We start from the raw sequence: 18,638 nt of genomic DNA on the forward strand, positions 1-18,638 counted from the left end.
CGCTGCAGGACTGCATGGTATATAAAGTACTCAAGCAATCATCCGAATGCGGGAATAGCGGCGATCCAGGACGCATTGAACAGAGAATTTGGTCGGCCAAAATCAGAGGATGTAATCGGTCATTGGGTTCAAGGAAATCGCGATGTTACCTGGTGAAACCCCGTGGGATCTGGATCAGAGATTGAAAAGCACAATCCGCGAGGCTAACATGACATTGACACATGCACAGCACTGCGCGTGGTTTGTGGCGTCTTTGACACCACATCTGAGGACGGCGCTATCACAGCAAAAGATCTCAACCCAAACCAAAGCATTAGAGACCGCAATGAGGTTGCATGAAACCCTAGGAAACCGGATTCGTCCTAAACCCCCTACGAATCCCGAATCCGGCGAATCCGACACGATTCGGTCCGGATTCGTGTCCAAATCACAGGACACGTCGTGTCCATTTCGGACACGTCGTGTCCGAGGGCGTGTCGCGATTTTCAGGGGCGTGTCGCGATTTTAGGACACGTGTCCGGTTTCCAGGACTCGCTAAGCTCAGCGCGAGTATGAAAAGGGCGTGTTTGCTCATTAATATTTTCATTTGGTAAGTGATTTGTGCTGTTGCAGCAAGGAGTAGAGCATTTTGGCAGCTTCATAATCAAGTCTAGGCCCTAGTATTGAGATGCTATTCATGGTAATGTTAAATTCTTAAAGTAAAAGTGACATTCTCCTTAATCTTCATTTTCATCCTTTTACTTAAATTTTTAACATTACCATGAAATGACTCAGGATGTTTGAGAGTGGTTCCGGCCTCATTGGATTTCATATGGAGAAAGTAGAATTTTAGATTTCATTCAAAATCCAGCAGACTTATTAGTTTTTCAGGATTTTAGGATTGGGGGATTGCAATGTTTCCATTGAATTTTTTCATGTATTAGGGTATGGAACTCGTACTTAATCAAGAGCATCAAACCAAGAGCTACTGAATATGTCGCTCCCGCTCCCGTTTTCGCTCCCGCTCCCAAGTAACACTGTTCCTGATGATATGGGTCTGGACACCATTGTTGAGTTGGCATTGGCCAACATGGATCTCAATGATCCAGTGCTAGAGCCTGTTAGATTTGATGACTTAGAGGGGTCAGCCTCCATACCAGCAGATGCAAAGGTGACTATGGATACAGGGGAGGAGGAGGATGTAGAGGAGAGCAGTGGGGACCATGATGATGGGGACAGTGATGCTGATTCTGATGTTGATTGATGCCTTGAGGCTTGTATACCTGTAGTTGTTTTATATTTTCTATTTCTATTTGCCATTGGCATTGCACCAACACTACCTATGTAACACATTTTGATTTGATGACTTAATGAGAAAACTACAGTTGTCAGTGTGTTTATCTTACTATCTTGTAGTTGTAAGTTGTCTTTCAGTTATGAATTATGAATCATGATTTAAATTTTTAATAGATTTATCATTTATGTGACCAGTACCACTGACATTTATTTGAATTTTGTATGTACTATGCATGCTAATAGCTATAGATGAAGATCTATGTTTGAAATCAATAAATTTGTATCATTAATAAAATATGTGTAAGAAATATGATAATATCTAATTTTTATATATATATATATATATATATATATATATTTTAATAAAATATATAACGTGTCCTAACGTGTCCTGTTCCGGGGGGTTAGCGTGTCCCGAATCCGACACCACGAATCCCGAATCCTACGTGTCCCGAATCCCCGTGTCAGGGGACTTAGATGAAACCCCAATACAGGATCCGGGGTTGGGAGTTCAGCAAATCCATGCGCAAATACAAAACCTATGTTTAGAGATGCGAAGTTTGAAACAAGGACAGGCGCCTCGGTCAGAAGTGTGCGAAGAGGTGTGGTGTATCAAATGTAAGGGCCAGGGCCACGATAAGGATCATTGTCCGGTCTTTGCGAACTATGTGGCAGCGGGGGGACCAATACCATTGCGACCAGAGGTACAAGCAGGGCCAAGCGCGGCGCCCGCACTCTAGTGCACGATCTGTCAGGTGGGAGGAAAGCATGCCACGGACAACTGTCATCTATTGCAGAATCTGAGACAACCCCCCCCAGCAGTTATTTTGCAACTTTTGTAGGACGGTGGGCCACGATGAAAGAAATTGCCGAAGTTATGAGTTGTTGATGGATCGAACACCTGCTTACAGGATGCAGATGGAGGCGCGTGGGCAGGATCCCGCCGCAGCAATAGCGCAGGGCGGATTCCAAGGATGTGGACGAGGACAATTAATCTACTATAATTGTAGAGGACCAAGGCACTACGCACGTGATTACACGAAACCGACCAAAGCCTGTTGCACGTACTGTTACCAGTTTGACCACAAAGCAGGCGATTGCCCCACGCTAATTGCTCAGATGCGGGAAAAAGGGGTGCTTTCGACTACTCCCACTCAAAACGTCCAAATGATGAAGGCTGAACCGCGCAAAGAAGACCCTAACATGAATATGATGCTCAGAAGTGGTGCAAGTACAGGAGAAGATAAGGGGAAGCAACCAGAGGAGGATGCATGGGTTCGTAAGGCCCCTACAAAACAACCAAAATTTGATTTGGAGCGCGCGAAGGAAACATTTATGGAAGCTAAGAAGAGCTTCGCGGAAGCTTCTACTTCAGGTAGCAAGGATCAAACGAAGTCGAAGAGGGATACTTCTATGCTAACTACCTTCTTAGAGACATGCATGAAGCTACTACGAGATACTAACGCGGTGAAGGGATTGCAAGAGTTGATAACTAGGTGCGCAAGATTGGATGAACCTCAAATGGTCTGGAAGCTAGGCAAGCATGTGTTGCGCATTGGGCGGGAAATGCGATTGACTGCCCAGATTGGGGACTATGAGATGGATCAGGTTGTTCTAGACTTGGGGTCAGATGCGAATGTCCTACCTAAACAAACCTAGGAGCGCATGGGCAGGCCTGCACTACAATGGTCTCCTATCCAATTACGGATGGCAAACCAACAGAAGATCTTGCCTATGGGAAGACTGCAAGGAGTTACAGTAGACATCGACGGTGTAAGCACACAAACCGATTTTGAGGTCATAGAAATTGTGGATGACAGTAACCCATATCCTACCTTGCTAGGGATAGACTGGGCAACGGATATGAATGGAGTCATCAATCTAAAGAAACGAAAAATGATATTCGAGAAAAAATCTCTCCGCGTAGTGGTTCCGTTGGACCCAGCTGAAGGGGCGCGCTATACTGAGCCAGTGCGCGACGAGGACAATGACGATGAACTGGATTGTATCTACTAGATCACAGCGCAAGATCAGGACCGAGTGAATCCGACAGCGGACGGACGAATCTCATGGGACCATGACAGTTCCTGCACGTCGGACTCGGATGAAGAGATTGAGCGATGGCAGAACCGATTGCATGAGGTAACGACACTAAATTGTAATATGATGGTTAGGTCCCTACGACGTGTAACGATAGAGGCAAGGGAGCGGCCAACTGATGAGGAAGCCACGAAGGCAGAGGAACCAGTCGACCAATGCGCAACAACGAATCTGAGACAAAAGCCGCAGGATGCCCCCGCGGAGGTACCATGCGCAACAATTGCTCACGAATGGAGTACATGCACAAAGATTCGGAGAAAGTGGCGCAGATGTCGGAGGCAGGTACGCGTACGGGTTGGAGGGAAAAACGGGGTAAGCATCCATCGCCAGCGTAGGCTGCAGGTATATGTTGTGCAGGCACCCAACCAAATCAGAATCATAAGTCCGAATTCACTACAGCAATCCAGTTCGCCAGCGGCCTGCGACAAAGTCAGGAGGGGAACAGGGGGAAGCACGCACAGCGTCCGCCCAATAAAATGACCCACTGGGAAGTTGCGGATACCATGGGTTCGATGGGCCTATAATAGAAGGGAGGTAAAGATGAGATTGTCAATAATAAGACAGGAAGGAGCCCAGAATAAGCGGGGTAGCAGCAGGCCTCGCGCAATCAATGAACTATGGGCGCGGCTACGAAAGAAAAGTGCGCTAGTAGGGGAGGGAATCAACAATATGGAAAGTAGCGACGGCCACGTCAGCCGTGCAAGTCTGCACATAAGGGAACCAGGCCCAGTCGGGTCTCCCGCAGAACTAGAACGAGTCGCGACCCTGCTATCATGGTTGCGCCCGCACCTATGGAAGGATACACCCCACACAACAACGCACGAAGAGATAACGGCTACAGAGGCACTCGAAAGGTGCTCGCAGCCCAGGCTAGCAGGAAAGCTGAGACATCACACCGGGGGTGCGACCACCTGACTAGCTGTAGAAAGCACAGTCCCAGCACCTCAAGCAATTGAAAGAAGGCGCAGGACTATAAACAAGTCTGCGGGAAGCCGGCGCGGAAAACAGGTTTGGTACAGAGTTATTCGGTCCGCCAAATCGCGGCTGCGCCACAAGGGTTGCGCTGTCGCGCGGAAAGGTCCAGAGGTGACCGTTAACACCACTATTCCTGACACGAAATTCAAGTTACGACAAGGGGAGCAGGCAGCGGGCCATTAAGACAGAAGTTCCAAGCTAGATACGACAAGATCTGCAGCCTAGCTGCTATTAATGAACTGAAAGTGGAGGGAAGGGATCCATTCAAAAATCTGTCGCCAACACTGGGTTATTCAAGATTTGAACCAGTAAAGACCAGCAAACACTCGGCTACTAGGCATCCCATGAGTACCATGGCGAGAACCCAAGCATGGTTCACGGAAGAGCTATACTCAACCCAGGAGGAGCCAGGTGAAGTAGCTGCGGCCCCCGAAGTCCCAAAATCCCCACGCACACCGCGGCCTAGGAAGAACAAGCAGACGATGGGGCCAGTCAGGGTATCACCAAGATTCAGTAAGTTATCAGTCGTCGAAAAGGGGAAAGCAATCACCACCGAACTCAAGGAGGACGACGAAGATCTACAAGATTTGATCGCTCAGATTGAAGCACAAGATGAAGACGAAGAGGATGTTTTCTGAATCCCTTCACGACCCCCATATATCTCCCCATGGAACGGGACGGCCAAGATATCGAAGGACCTGGACGCTGCAAAGAATACACTCCAGACCCCACTTCTTCCGGATGAGATAAGGTTCGATGGTTTACCGCTGGGACGAGTTCCGAGCATCAAGTTCGAAGACTGGGACCTTGTGGACAGCGACAAGTTCCCAGAATTGGCCGAAGACAAATTACTGCCGTGGAAGTGGTTACTAGGTGTGGAGAAGGCGGGATTACTTAATCTAAGGTGGATACCCCACTATCACCGCGCAACCATCACCACTTTTGTTATCTGGCAGTTACTATGTCTAGTACATGATGGGTATCTTTGGTTGGAAGAGTCAATTCCTATCATAGCTGATTTAGTACACCAGATTACCCACTTGCCTGTTAAAGGGAACGACCCTAGAAACATAGCCGGAACGAGTAGCGATGTGGGTCTCGCAGAAACAATGAAGGCTAAATATAAGTTGGAGAAGCGAAAGCGGGGGTATGTAATAGCAAGCATCAAAGACCGAGGGGTGTGAATCGCCACCCAGCTACTAGCCAGCAAACTAATGAGGAAATGTCGCGCAGATGAGGTGCCAGCTCCTGTCATTGCGCTTGCGGAGCAGTGCGTGGAAGGGGTTCAGTTCAACTGGGCGCAATTTTTATGCAACGAGTTTTTGACAAATTGTCAAGAAGCACAGGACAAAGGTAAGACATTTCATTATGCATGGTTGCTACTATCAATCCTTCTAGTTGCAAGAGAACTGCCGCAGGGTAGCCAGTTTCCCAGCATTGAGGACAGCCTACCTGAAGCAGTGCGGTATACTTCGCTCTGGGCTACAAAGGACGCAGCAAGGGTTTCTGAAATCAAGGTTTTTTGGACCTTCATGGAGGGGAGTATCCGGACATGGATCGCTCACAGACCACGGATGTCTCCAACAATATACAACAATTTGCAAAGCACGGCCGAGTTCAAAGCGGACATGCATAACTTATATATCCGGGCGCGGAAGGATCCAAAGCGAGCATGGGTCACGCTCCCGTTCATTGCAACGGACGATGCCATTTACGAGGTATTGGCAGCATGGCCTCCAGAGTGGCGCGCCCCAGACAAGGCTGTACTAGAACGAATGGCAACACAGCAGCGAAAAAAGGAAATCCAGCTGCGACTCACTAAATTGGCAGAAAAGACACGTCAGGGACAAAAGGCAGCTTCACAGCAGGAGGCAACCAAGGAAGTGATAGCCGAAGAAATCACGGCAGATCAGGAAATGTCCTCAGAACAGGACATGCAAAGGGAACAGGAGACACAGGAACGCACAGACCATCTTACGGAATCGGCCCAAGTCAAAAGGCCGTGCAGCAAGGAATCGCCGCATACACACAAAAAGTCAAAAACAGCAAAGGCTTTGGAGAAAGAATTTATTGACAGCAGCAAACCGGCGAGCACTACCACTACAGGTGCGTTGGCGGAACTGATGACAGAACAGACAACTATGTTGGGGGAGATCAGAGCGCAGTTACAGGCATTACAGGTGTGACCCCCGGGCGGGGTGATCCTAAATCCAGCAGAAGACACAGCCGCAACTGAGCAGATGGCGTGCACCCACACAATGAACACCTTAGCGTTGCCAACAGGCGTTGTCATAGCAAAAGCCAAGGGTGACGTGCGTAGTTGGGGGTTGAATCTGGTCGTGCTTCCTAGAGAAACCCTATTCCAACTTCAGGATGTGGTAACCACTGAGCTTCGTGCCAGGGAAGATCGCGCCCTCCAAACCTTGACGGAGCATAAGGCAAATCTAGAGCAGGTCAGTCTCCAGCGCGATGAGTTGGTAGCACACAACCAAGAAGTGGAACAGGCCATGACGGAAGCTTGCAACAAGGTACCAGAGCTAGTTATTCCAACACCTGACAAGATTCATCGCTTGGCCACAGGATTCCGTACGGCCCAAGAGGAGGTCGCGAAGGCTTAGTGGGAATTAAATTTACAAATTGTTGAGCTAAGACTAAAGGCACAGCCGCCCACACCTCCCGAAGTCCGAGAACAGCGCCGCGGCCAAATTCAAGCAAGATTGGAAATGATAAAGCACGCGGTCCAAGATTGCTCGAGTCTGTTAGATCAATCCCTCCTTACGCTCACTTCTCTCCAGCAAGATCCAACCATACAACAAGTGGAAATAAAAGCGCAGGAGTTGCAACGAGCATATGACACAGTCCAAGGGACTGCACAGACGATCGCTATCACGCAGTGGTTGGCTAAAATGAAGGAGGCCCAGGCTCTCAAGGCACAAGTGGACGTCGCTCGGCAAAAAGAGGCAGTGCTTAAAGACCGCATCCAGCCCTGGCTTGATGAAGCATTCGCAGTCTCCACCACCATCGAGGGAAAGTTAGTGCACATGCAGGCAGCATATGATCCCGGACAAGCTACTGATACTGATGCATCGGTGGCTCGCATAGAACACGTACAGCGGATGGCGGAAGAGTTTGTTGCAAGTACAAGCGAAGCACAGAAGTTGCTGACTGACCTCCGCGCGAAGATTGTCGCACCAGCCGAGTGACTCGGGACGAGTCACGATGATTGTGTTGGGGGACTGTTGGGTAGCGAAGGCCCCGCGTAATGGTTTTGGGGCTCAAAGCCCGCAATTTTGGGTAAAGGTATGGTAAAGACTCCGCGAGATGCGCGGAGCGCGAAGTGTAATGAGTCAAGTCAAAGGGTTGTCCGCCCAAAAATAATGTAAAATGAGTTGGCCTATCCATGGTCTGCGGACCATGGAAATGTATAAATAGAGCAAGGCTCTATGGTTAGAAGTCAGTTTTTGGTAAGTATTATTTTGATCTGGAATGTAATGGGTTTATGAGGCAAGAAGTCTTGGAGCATCTGTAAGTCCGAGTCAAGGGAGTTGGTAGAGAGATAGAGGCTCTGCAGCTGTGTGCACAGAGGCCTAGTAGAGTCCACAGTTGTGTGCGCGGACCCCTGCAGCTGAGTGCGCGGGGCAAATCTAGTTGTACTGAAAAAAAGATCAATAAAGATAAGAATTTATGAATCATTGTGTGGTTTCTTGCGGATCTGTCTATTGCTTATGTTCTGAATTTATGCATGATCTGTTATATGGGTTTAGATCTTTCTTTATAATTGCGCGCACAAGTTTTTAAGTTTAAATGTTTGCTTAAATACTGTAAAGAGTAGATCTGATCTATAACAAACTCATAAACAATAACTCTTAAAGAAGTGCCTTGTTCTGGATCTACGCGGAAGTAAAGTAGCGCGAAGCCACAGAACGGTTCACAAACCCTCCAAACCACATCAAGACATCCCAAGGTTGCGCAAACCTGGTTCCAGCACCCTACCCTGCTACCTCAGGTGAGACCTCAGTCTGCACCTCACAGGCTATTGCCGAAAGGGCCGGTAGCTGTGGGATTTGTTTGGCTAATAACTCTTTCGAACCTGGGTCAAGGCCCAATAAGCCAACAATAGTACATTTACAATAGAAGTCAATCACTTTGACTTTTGATATTGGCATAAGATCAGTTGAAGACATATTGCTTCAACTGATTCTCTAAGGTGACTCGTTCACCTATCATAGTGTTGCATCTCGTCTATTTGCTGCACATTACCGTGTGACACCTTGATGTACTATCACATGTGTTGAACCTTGATGACTGAGTTGCTCTTATCTTCATGCTGCTCATCACGCTGCATCTTCCATGGTCTTATTCATCATCAAGCTGCCCATGCTCATGATCTCATTCATCATTATGCTGCCCATGCTCATGTAATCATGCATCATTATGTTTCCCATGCTCATATCATCATGCTGCTTATTACGCTGCCCATGATCTCATACATCATGCTGCCTTCCTTCGGAGACAAATGCTCCGGCTGTTTCGGCAGTTTCCGGTAGTTCCGGCAATTTCGACGGTGCCGGCATTTTCGGCTTTTCCGGCTTTTTCGGCGGTTCCAGCTTTTCAGGCAGTTCCGGCTTTTCCAGTATTTCCGGCTTTTCCAGCGTTTCCGACTTTTCAGGCGTTTCCGGTAGTTCCGGATTTTCCAGTAGTTCCAACTTTTCTGGATTTTCCGGTATTTCCAGCTTTTCCGGCGTTTCCGACTTTTCTGACAGTTTTGGCTTTTCCTTAGGATCTCTCCTCCTACTAAAACCCAAAGACAAGTAGAGAGAGGAAGAGATCCAAGTGTGTGTAGAAATGACTTAAAGTCCTCTTCTATTTATACTAAAACGTAGAGGTTGAATAGACATGATTGTTGGGCTTCTCAATTTTATACTATTGAGCTTTCCCAAGTCATAGGAAAATTTCATTGATGGAATGAGTGGCAGAGAAAAGCTACCAAATTGGGAGAGGCTATGAATTGAATGCGTGCAACAGGAGATCAAGAAGCAAGCCAAATTTGGGTCTCATCTAAAACACTAAAGAAGAGAAAATATTTGCCCTAACCAGCAAAGGAGGCAAGGCCATGTTGAGAAACCAATATGCTAGTAGATTAGGGTTGATTTCTCTTAACTTGATAATTACTTGTGAATGTTTGTTGGCTTCTTATTAAATTTATATTCCCTTGATCAAGCAATTACCAAAAATGTACAAAATGTGAAGATCAAAAAGAGACAAAGACACAAGAAATTAGGCTCCAAGCTAGGGCAAAACCCCACTAGGGGGAAAACCCAAGAAATCCTTTTCTTATAGAATCAGATCAAAGTGAGATATCCAAGACCCAAGACCAAGACCAAGACTACCACAAAGACCCAAGACAACCCTCCTCCAAGCCATAGACAACGTTGGTAAAATCTATGAAATCTGGTCATCTCTTGAAATTTCGGCCCCTGAAATTTTGAGCCTGTAGTAGCACAAAATTTGCCTCAAGAAAACTCGCACATGTGAACAAAACTCAGGCAGAAATTAGCTCATCTTCTCTCTCGTTTGACTGTCCTCTTTCTCCTTCAACTTCGGTTGGTTTTTCTTCTTCATTTTGCCCAGAAATTGGTGTGAGTGAGTGAGTGAATGGTTGAGGTTGAACTGACTTGTATTTATACATGTCCACGAGATCGTATAGCTACCTTTTTAGGCCGAATTGACCAAGGAGGGTCGACTTGGTCTTGTGGATGACATTTTGACTCTTTGACTCAAATAAAATATTTTTTCCTTTTTCTTACAACTAGTACAAATCCGACTTTGACTCAATTACATTTCTTTGACTGATAATAAAAAAAAAAATTGACTCAATTGACCCTATAAGCATGAAGAACATGCTTTGACTAGAAATAATGAATATAATAAATGAATAAATATATCAATAGTATATTTGAATTACATTATGAAGACCGACACAAGTTAAATTTCCAACAAGCCAAGGGCAAGAAAATCTAGGAGGGGTCGAGTCCAATTTTGGAGGCAAGAATAAGAAAGATCTCAGAAAGCAAAGTGCTTCTCTTGTCATCAGTTTGGACACTATTCCACCAAGTGTCCAAGCAGGAAGAAGGGATCAAAGAAGGATCACGTGGCAGCATCAGCAGAGGCATAGGAGTTCACTTCTCAGTTTGAGGAGTTTTCTCTCGTAGCTTGCATGGCAAGCTCAATGGTCAATAGTGTTGAAGAATATAGGGCAAAGTAGTGTAGTGTGATTCTTCGTTACTTGATAACAATTTGTGATGCACTTTGACAATTTATCTTCTTCTTCTTATTAGTGTGTGTGTTTCATCAAACAGCTACCAAAACAAAATAACAAGAACACAAAGTTGGGCTCTCTGCCAGGGACAAAACCTCTCAACTCTCAAGAGGAAAACCCTTGGTAAGTTTTCTCTTATTGAAGCTTCTTATTTAAACAACTGTCAAACCCTAGACCCTTGACTAGGATATCCTCCAAGCGTAAGTCAAATCCTTCATCTTGTTGCACTATAACTTCCGACAATTTGCTCCTCAGCACTTCGTCCTTCTTCTGTTGCTTGTCTAAGCTAGACTCTCTTCTTATTAGGAGAAACCCTAGAAAATTAGGACTTCTCTACTTTGCTTTAGAGAGAAACTTCTTCGCTTTCTTAGGAGACCTTGTAGACCTAGTTACACATCCGAATGAGGGTTCTAAATGTGTTGCCTTCAACTGTTGTCAAATCCGCAAAAATATACTGCTGAAATCTTCGCACGTGTGGACAGAAACCCTAAAACATTCCCCTTATCTTTGTTGCCTTTTCCTTCCTTCTTCGCTGCCTTAGAAGGCTCCTTATTGACTTCTGCTTCTTCTATTCTCGGCTAGTTCTAGCTTATTTTTTTGTGCTGAAAGAGAGATATGATTCGTGTTTAAATGAGGAGTGGACAGCGTCTATAAATAGAGGTTTGTCCCTCCTTTTTAGGCCAACTTCACTGTTTCATCATTATACATCTTTTATTCATTATTCAGCTGCTTGGGACTTCGTTGAGGCTAGGAGAGAATTTGACTTGACTTGGAGGTGTTCCCATGACCTTGTATATTGACATACATGATGTAACATGCCCTCAAAGGGTCTCATCATAATTACATTTTGACTTTGACTCTCTAGAAGCACCTTATAATGTGCTTGACCTATTTTCAATGAGCAAGAAACTCATTGACAAATAATATAAAAATAATTTATCTTTTCTTGAATAAATACAAATGTCAAAATTACATTTATGAAGACCTAGCCTAGTTACATTTTCTCAACAAATAGTGTATGGTATACTGACAGTGGAGCATCCTGTCATATGACTTGGAACAAGAGTTCTTTCAGCCAGTTCACAGAGAAGGATATGTAGTTTCATATAGAAATGGGAGATGATGGCAAGTACCTAACACACGGCTCGGGTATTGTAAATCTTGAGAGGGAAACTAGGAATCCTATCTACCTTAGAGATGTCATCTATGTCCCAGGGTTGAAAAACCTTGTTTCAGGCTCAACTTTAGAAAGCAAAGGTTATGAGGTCATCTTTAGCAGACGAAAGGCTTTCCTCAAGCCCTTAAAATCTGAAGCCATGAAGCAAATTGGAGTTAGGGTGAAGAACCTCTATAGATTACAAATTGAGACAGAAGCGGCCTCGAGCAGCAAAGGGATCAGTGTGTTGAAAAATCCTTAGGGCAGCAATTAGGGTTGATTTCTCTTTTACTTGATAATTGCTTGTGATTATGTGTTGGCTTCTTATTACTTTTATTATGTTTTGATCATCAAACAATTACCAAAACCATAAACTATGAAGATCACAAAAAGACAATGAACACAAGAGATAGGCTCCAAGCCAGGGCAAAACCCCTCCAAGGGGAAAACCCAAAAAATATTCTCTTCTTATAGAATAGATCAAAGTGAGAATTCCAAGACCCAAACACCAAGACAAAGTCCTTCCACAAGCTCCAAGTCAACCCTCTTTTCAACCTTAATCAAGTCAAATTCAACAAAGTCAATGTTGGTCAACAGTCAACAAATCCAGTCAAACGGTGATTTTCAGACCTGCAACTCTTCCTAAAATTCTCAGCTCCTGCAGCTACCTGCAGGGCCAAGAGCATCTTGGAGTTGGTACACTAAAATGTAAGCAGACCATTTTCCTCTCCATCCTTAATGGGATACATATACTATGTCACCTTTATTGATGACCACTCAAGAAATACATGTATCTTCATCATGAATAAGAAAGATCAGGTCTTCTCGAAGTTCATGGAGTTCAAAGCCTTGGCGGAAAACCAGACTAGTAGGAGGATCAAGGCACTGAGGTCAAACAATGGTGGGGAGTACATCTGCAATGCTTTCAGGGACTTGTGTTCTAAGGAGGGCATGCGGAGAGAGCTCACTGCACCTCATAACCCTCAGCAGAACAAGGTGGTTGAGCGCAAGAACCAGAGCACTGTTGGAGCGGTCAGGGCTATGTTGCATGACAAGGGGCTACCTATGTTTCTTTGGGTAGAGGCATGTAACACTGCAGTTTTTTTGCAGAACACGAGTCCACACAAAGTGTTAGGCAGAGTTACACCAGAATAGGCTTTCACAGCCAAGAAGCTCAACGTGTCTCACTTTTGGATCTTTGGCAGTCTTGTTTACTGCCATTTGCTTTCAAATAGTTGAAAGAAGTTGGAGCCCACAGCAAAGAAGGGCATTTTTGTAGGCTACAACAAGACATCTAAAGTGTACAGGTTGTATATTCCAACACTTAGGAAGGAGTGATCAAACGTGATTGTGAAGTTCGAGGAAGATAGAGCTCTGACGAAGTCTTTAGAGCATGAGTAGGGCATAGCACAGGAGGAGGGGCAACAAGCTCCCAAGTAGGAAGGCTTGCGATATTCTCAAGCTTCATCATAGCAAGTTGTTGCGCAGGTCGACCAACACACAATTAAGGAGAAAGCGCGGGAACAAGAGGAGAGAGTAGTGTTAAAAGGGCCCACTCAACCAGTGACTCCCAAGTGCAGTGAGAGGACGGGACAGTTGGGAAGATCAGTTGATTAGGGAGGCTCAAGAGAGACTTGGAGCTCCTAGTTCCACATTCATAGAGCAAATAACCACAAAGATATACGAGATATATGGCACTGATGACAAAGGTGATAGACTCTGAGCCTTCTTGTTACAAGGAGTCAATTTCACAGCATGTTTGGCATGATACTACGGTGAAGACTACTCTTCCATCAGGTAGAACGATGTCTATGAGATAGTGCCAAGATCGGGTGGCAAATCAATTGTGGGATCAGGTTGAGTGTACAAGTTCAAGCATGCAATGGATGGGAGTGTGGAGAAGTGTAAGGCTAGATTCACGTCCAAAGGGTTCTCTCAGGTCAAAGCGATTGACTAAGATGACATATTTGCACCAGTGGCCCGATATTCGTCCATTAGGACTATCCCAGTGATTGCAGCACATTGGGGTGGAGGATCCACTAGATGGACGTGAAGATCGCTTTCCTTAAAAAAGTCATTGAGGAAGAGATTTATGTTGATCAGCCTCAGCAATATGAGACTTTCAACAGAGATATGTATGTTTGCAGGCTGAACAAAGCTCTTTATGGGCTCAAGCAAGCACTGAGGGCATGGTATGCCCAGATAGATAGCGACCTTCTCGGATTGGGCTTCACCGAGAGTGAAGTTAAACCCAACCAATACTATATTGTGGTTGAGGAGAAGCCTCTCATTCTTGTGTTGTACGTTGATGATTTGATATTGACAAGGGACAAGGAGCTCATATGTGACTGCAAGAGAGATCTTGCAAAGGAGTTTGAGATGAAGGATATAGGGCTTATGCAATATTTTCTTTCGCTAGAGATTCGGCACGATGATGGACAGATATTCTTGGGGCAGGGTAGATACACGCAAGAGATTCTCAAGAGGTTCCACATGCAGGATTGCAGGTGTATGACCACTCCTCTAATCACAAACTGGAGGAAGGTGGACACTACCAGAAGTGAGCGAGTGGATACCACTCTATACAAGCAGCTCATAGGGTCGTTGATCTATCTTGTGAACACATACCCAAACATTTGCTTTGCAGTTAACCAATTGAGCCAGTTTATGGTTGAGCTGACTAGAGTGCATTGACCATTTTTACTATTTAGTCCTAGGAACAAATAGAGGGTTCGCACATGTTTTCAAACTCGAACCTCTGATTATGCTTAAGAGTGATTACAAGTAGGTGAACATGTATAAGAGGAGTCACATACTTATCAGGGTGATACATACAATTCCATTACCTTAACCGTTTTGCAAAGACAGTAAAACTTAAATGAGTACTAATGCGAAAACCGATGGCTTAAGCTAGTGCCATGATACCAAACAACTTATATGTTATTAAAACCTTTTCCTTGTGACTTCATTTGTGTCAAAAATTGCTTAAAAACTTGTGTGCCTTAAAAAATATTGGGAAACCTTTTCATTGATGCCCATTGTTTCATATAACTTTTTGTAAAAATTAATTTGTTTCTCTATGCTTTGAAAAAATCATCTTATATATCATCAGTAAGAGATAAAATGTACATCAAGAAGTATACATCATGAAACCAAAGTGTTGTTGGAAATAATACTGAGGGGGGGGGGTGAATCAGTATTATCAAATCAATATGACTTTTTCATTTTCATACTCAGATTCATATACGCTACTTCAATTAAAACAAACCGCGTGTATACGCAACTGTATGTAATCCAACAAGCGTATATCAAGTAGACTTATGATTCAGTTAGTTGATCCTTAATGAGTGCATCAGAACATTATTAACCATATGAACAGTAAACAGAAGCAGTATAACAAAACAGATCATCACACATAAGCAACACACATGAACACCATGATATAAGGTGGAAACCCAATGTGGGTGAAAACCACCTGCTACAACTCGTCTCTTTCTTCCTTTAATAAGAAACTTCTTTTTACAATATTTATGTACTGGTGCAGTCTTATACCAGTACGCAGGCTTCTACCTGCAGAAGGCTACAACCTTCTCTCGTTCTCCAGACTCTCCTGGAAGGGAGCTACAACCCCCTTAGCTGTTGTACTAGCTGAAGTACTAGTACGTAGGTGCTGGCCTACAGAAGGCTACAACCTTCTCTTTTCTTCCAGGGATCACGTTTCATAAATTTTCAAACTGGATCCATAAATACAAAACAATCACCACTGTAAGACAATCATCAACCATACCTGCATCAGCAATCTCTAAATCACCCAATACTGAATCACCGAAACCCTGTCATCAAAACACAGTTACCAGAACACAGACTAGAGCCCAGAACTCTGCAACAACCATTAGGACCAACAGCAACCTAAAACATCAAATCTCATAATGCATACGCTACTTGACTGTGTCAAAACCGCGTGTACACGCGCTTTCACCAGAGAGGACCCGCGTACGAATCTAAAGATTATTACTTATACCTTCGCTACCATTTCCAACTTGATTCAGATCGAGCCAAGCATCACATTCCCATAACCAGCATACCAGATCTCCACACTTCATCAGGCATTCATTACTTCCACACCTCCCTTGGCCTAATGATCTTCTCCTTATATAGGTTTAGGCTTCTCTCAATACCATGGTCCAAAACCATGTAGAACCAATACCTTGGACCCAATACCTGGGGTCAACACTTCGGACCAAATACCATGGACCAATACCAAAATACCATGGACCAAATACCATAGACTAAAACTTAGTTTTCCAACATGTACACGCCTTTCCTTCTGTGAACCTGTGTGTGTACGCATACGTGCCTTTTTCTCTTCTCACCTGCGTGTATACGCACTTTCATCAAGGTTAACCTGCGTATATCTCTCTCTTGACCTGCTATACTAAGATCTGTCCTTTGATTGAGTTGCCATCGCCTGTATCATCCCTCTGAGTGAGTTGCCATCAAGGACAACACTTGTATCATAATGCCAACAAGTGTGACCAGACAGGTTGGCCCTCTCGACGTAAGCAAGGAGAGCTAGCATGTCATATTTGGCTCTATTCTTAAGTGAATCAATATCTTTCTTGAAAATATCAATCCTTAGAAATCTACACAACCATCTCTAATATAAAAGTAGTGAGTTCTCTTAAAATGGACGACTTAATCACCTACTTAAAGGTTGTGCAGCATTGCCTTTTCCCTAAAACCAATATGCCTATCAGTGTGATCATTTGCTCAAATGTTCCCTCATTTCATGAAACATTTCTTCCCAGAAGGATCCCTTTCCAATGAATGGGTGCAACTAGAGAATGGTGTATTGTCAGCATAGTAATGGACCCAGTGTTGCAGGGGAGCGCCCCCCCCCAAACGATCTCGCTCCCAATCCGCGCTCCAAGCAGGAGCGACTCGGGATCGGGTCGGGAGCGCGCTCCCTAAAAAAAATTTCGCTCCCTGCCTTTTCGGGAGCGTTTTGCCTTTTTTGCAAATTTTTTTTGTAGTAATGTTCGAAATGCAATTTTTTTTAAAGAAACAAATAATTTTTGAGTGGTGCAGCTTAATGATCAAGTCTATGTCCCTAGTATTGATATGTTATTCATGGTAATGTTAAATTCTTAAAGTAAAAGTGACATTCTCCTTAATCTTCATTTTCATCCTTTTACTTAAATTTTTAACATTACCATGAAATGACTCGAGATGTTTGAGAGTGGTTCCGACCTCATTGGATTTCATATGGAGAAAGTAGAATTTTAGATTTCATTCAAAATCCAGCAGACTTATCAGTGTTCAAGATTTCAGGATTGGGGGATTGCAATGTTTCCATTGAATTTTGTCATGTATTAGGGTATGGAACTCGTATTTAATCAAGAGCAACAATCCCTCTATGTACCTTGATGTTAGTGACATTGGTTGTCGAACTCCTCTATCATGACCCTCCTAAAAATGTATGCATCACTCAAACAAAATCTTGACTTGACATGCTATGCTTTTTCTATCTTACGTTAATGCTTAGAGGGTGATATTAATGACAAAGATCCCTATACAGATACAGAGGTAATGACAAAGATACCTCTAGATAGTAATGCTTAGAGGGTGATATTAATGACAAAGATCCCTATACAGATATAGAGGTAATGACAAAGATACCTCTGGATATTAATGCTTAGAGAGTGATATTAATGACAAAGATCCCTATACAGATACAGAGGTAATGACAAAGATAACTCTGGATATTAATGCTTCGAGCGTGATATTAATGACAAAGATCCTGATTTTCCAACAAGACTAAAAAATTAGACAATTCTCGTGGTGGCAAGAGGCCCAAGCATAAGAAATAGATAATAGATTTACTTCTCTTTTCTAGTTTCTAGTAGTTTTTATAACTATTGACTCTTTCATATTTATTATGATATTTTTTTAAACAATATATGACAATTTAAATTTGAAGTTGGCAATTATAACTCATTAGTAATGAGTTATGAATATGATGCTTCATGAAAGTTGCAAGTTGTTTCATTTCATTTCATTTTATAAAATTTCATTTCATGTTAGATATTATTTGTTGTAATGGTTACACTTGGCTTACAAGTATAACTCTGGTGATCAATGATGATAAATGTTATATATTGAATTTTGAAAGCTTGAAACTTTAAGATTGATGAATCATGAGACTCAATATGTTGCATGTTACTATGTTACTAACTTGTGGATGTGGTTGATGAAGATTATAACTTCTAGATGATTGTTGTTATATGGTTCAATCTATGTTTTTTTATGTTTTTTATATCTAATTCATTATTCTACATGTTTTTGTTGCATATATGTATCAAAAAATAAATAAATATATATATATATATATATTATATAAAAAACGCTCCAGGATTCGCTCCCAAACCGGGAGCTTCTGAAAATGTCGCTCCCACTCCCAAGTAACACTGAATGGAGCGCTTCCTTCATATCAAATGAGTGACCAGCTAAATTGGCTCTCAAAGGGACCACTCAAGAAGTTCAAAACTAAAAGAAATTGAAACCAAAATTCAAGCTCATTAGCTCTTGAGAAGGCATGAAAGTTATGTTGTTTAAGAAGCTCCACTCAAAAGAATGAAATAGGAGAAGCTTTGTCTTATGTCAGTATCAAGCACCCATCAAATCATGGTCTAGTAATAAATTAGTGTTTGGCATCACAACAACACACAGGCATGCTCCCTGCATTAATGCCGTCATAGCTGAAGAGACTATGTGCAAGTCCTAGGAAATTTTTGACAAAATGAATACCACTAA

At 43.5% G+C, this 18,638-nt stretch overlaps 1 protein-coding gene across 1 annotated transcript in view; it reads right to left on the reverse strand.

The window, feature by feature from the left end:
- Window positions 1-18,638, reverse strand: part of LOC149179350 (uncharacterized) — a 215,912-nt gene that overhangs the window by 158,555 nt on the left and 38,719 nt on the right.

The sequence above is a fragment of the Pinus tabuliformis genome, chromosome 4_1, assembly GCF_031772625.1.
Source record: "Pinus tabuliformis cultivar Carrire ecotype Pingquan chromosome 4_1, CPIR1, whole genome shotgun sequence".
Lineage (NCBI taxonomy): Eukaryota > Viridiplantae > Streptophyta > Pinopsida > Pinales > Pinaceae > Pinus > Pinus tabuliformis.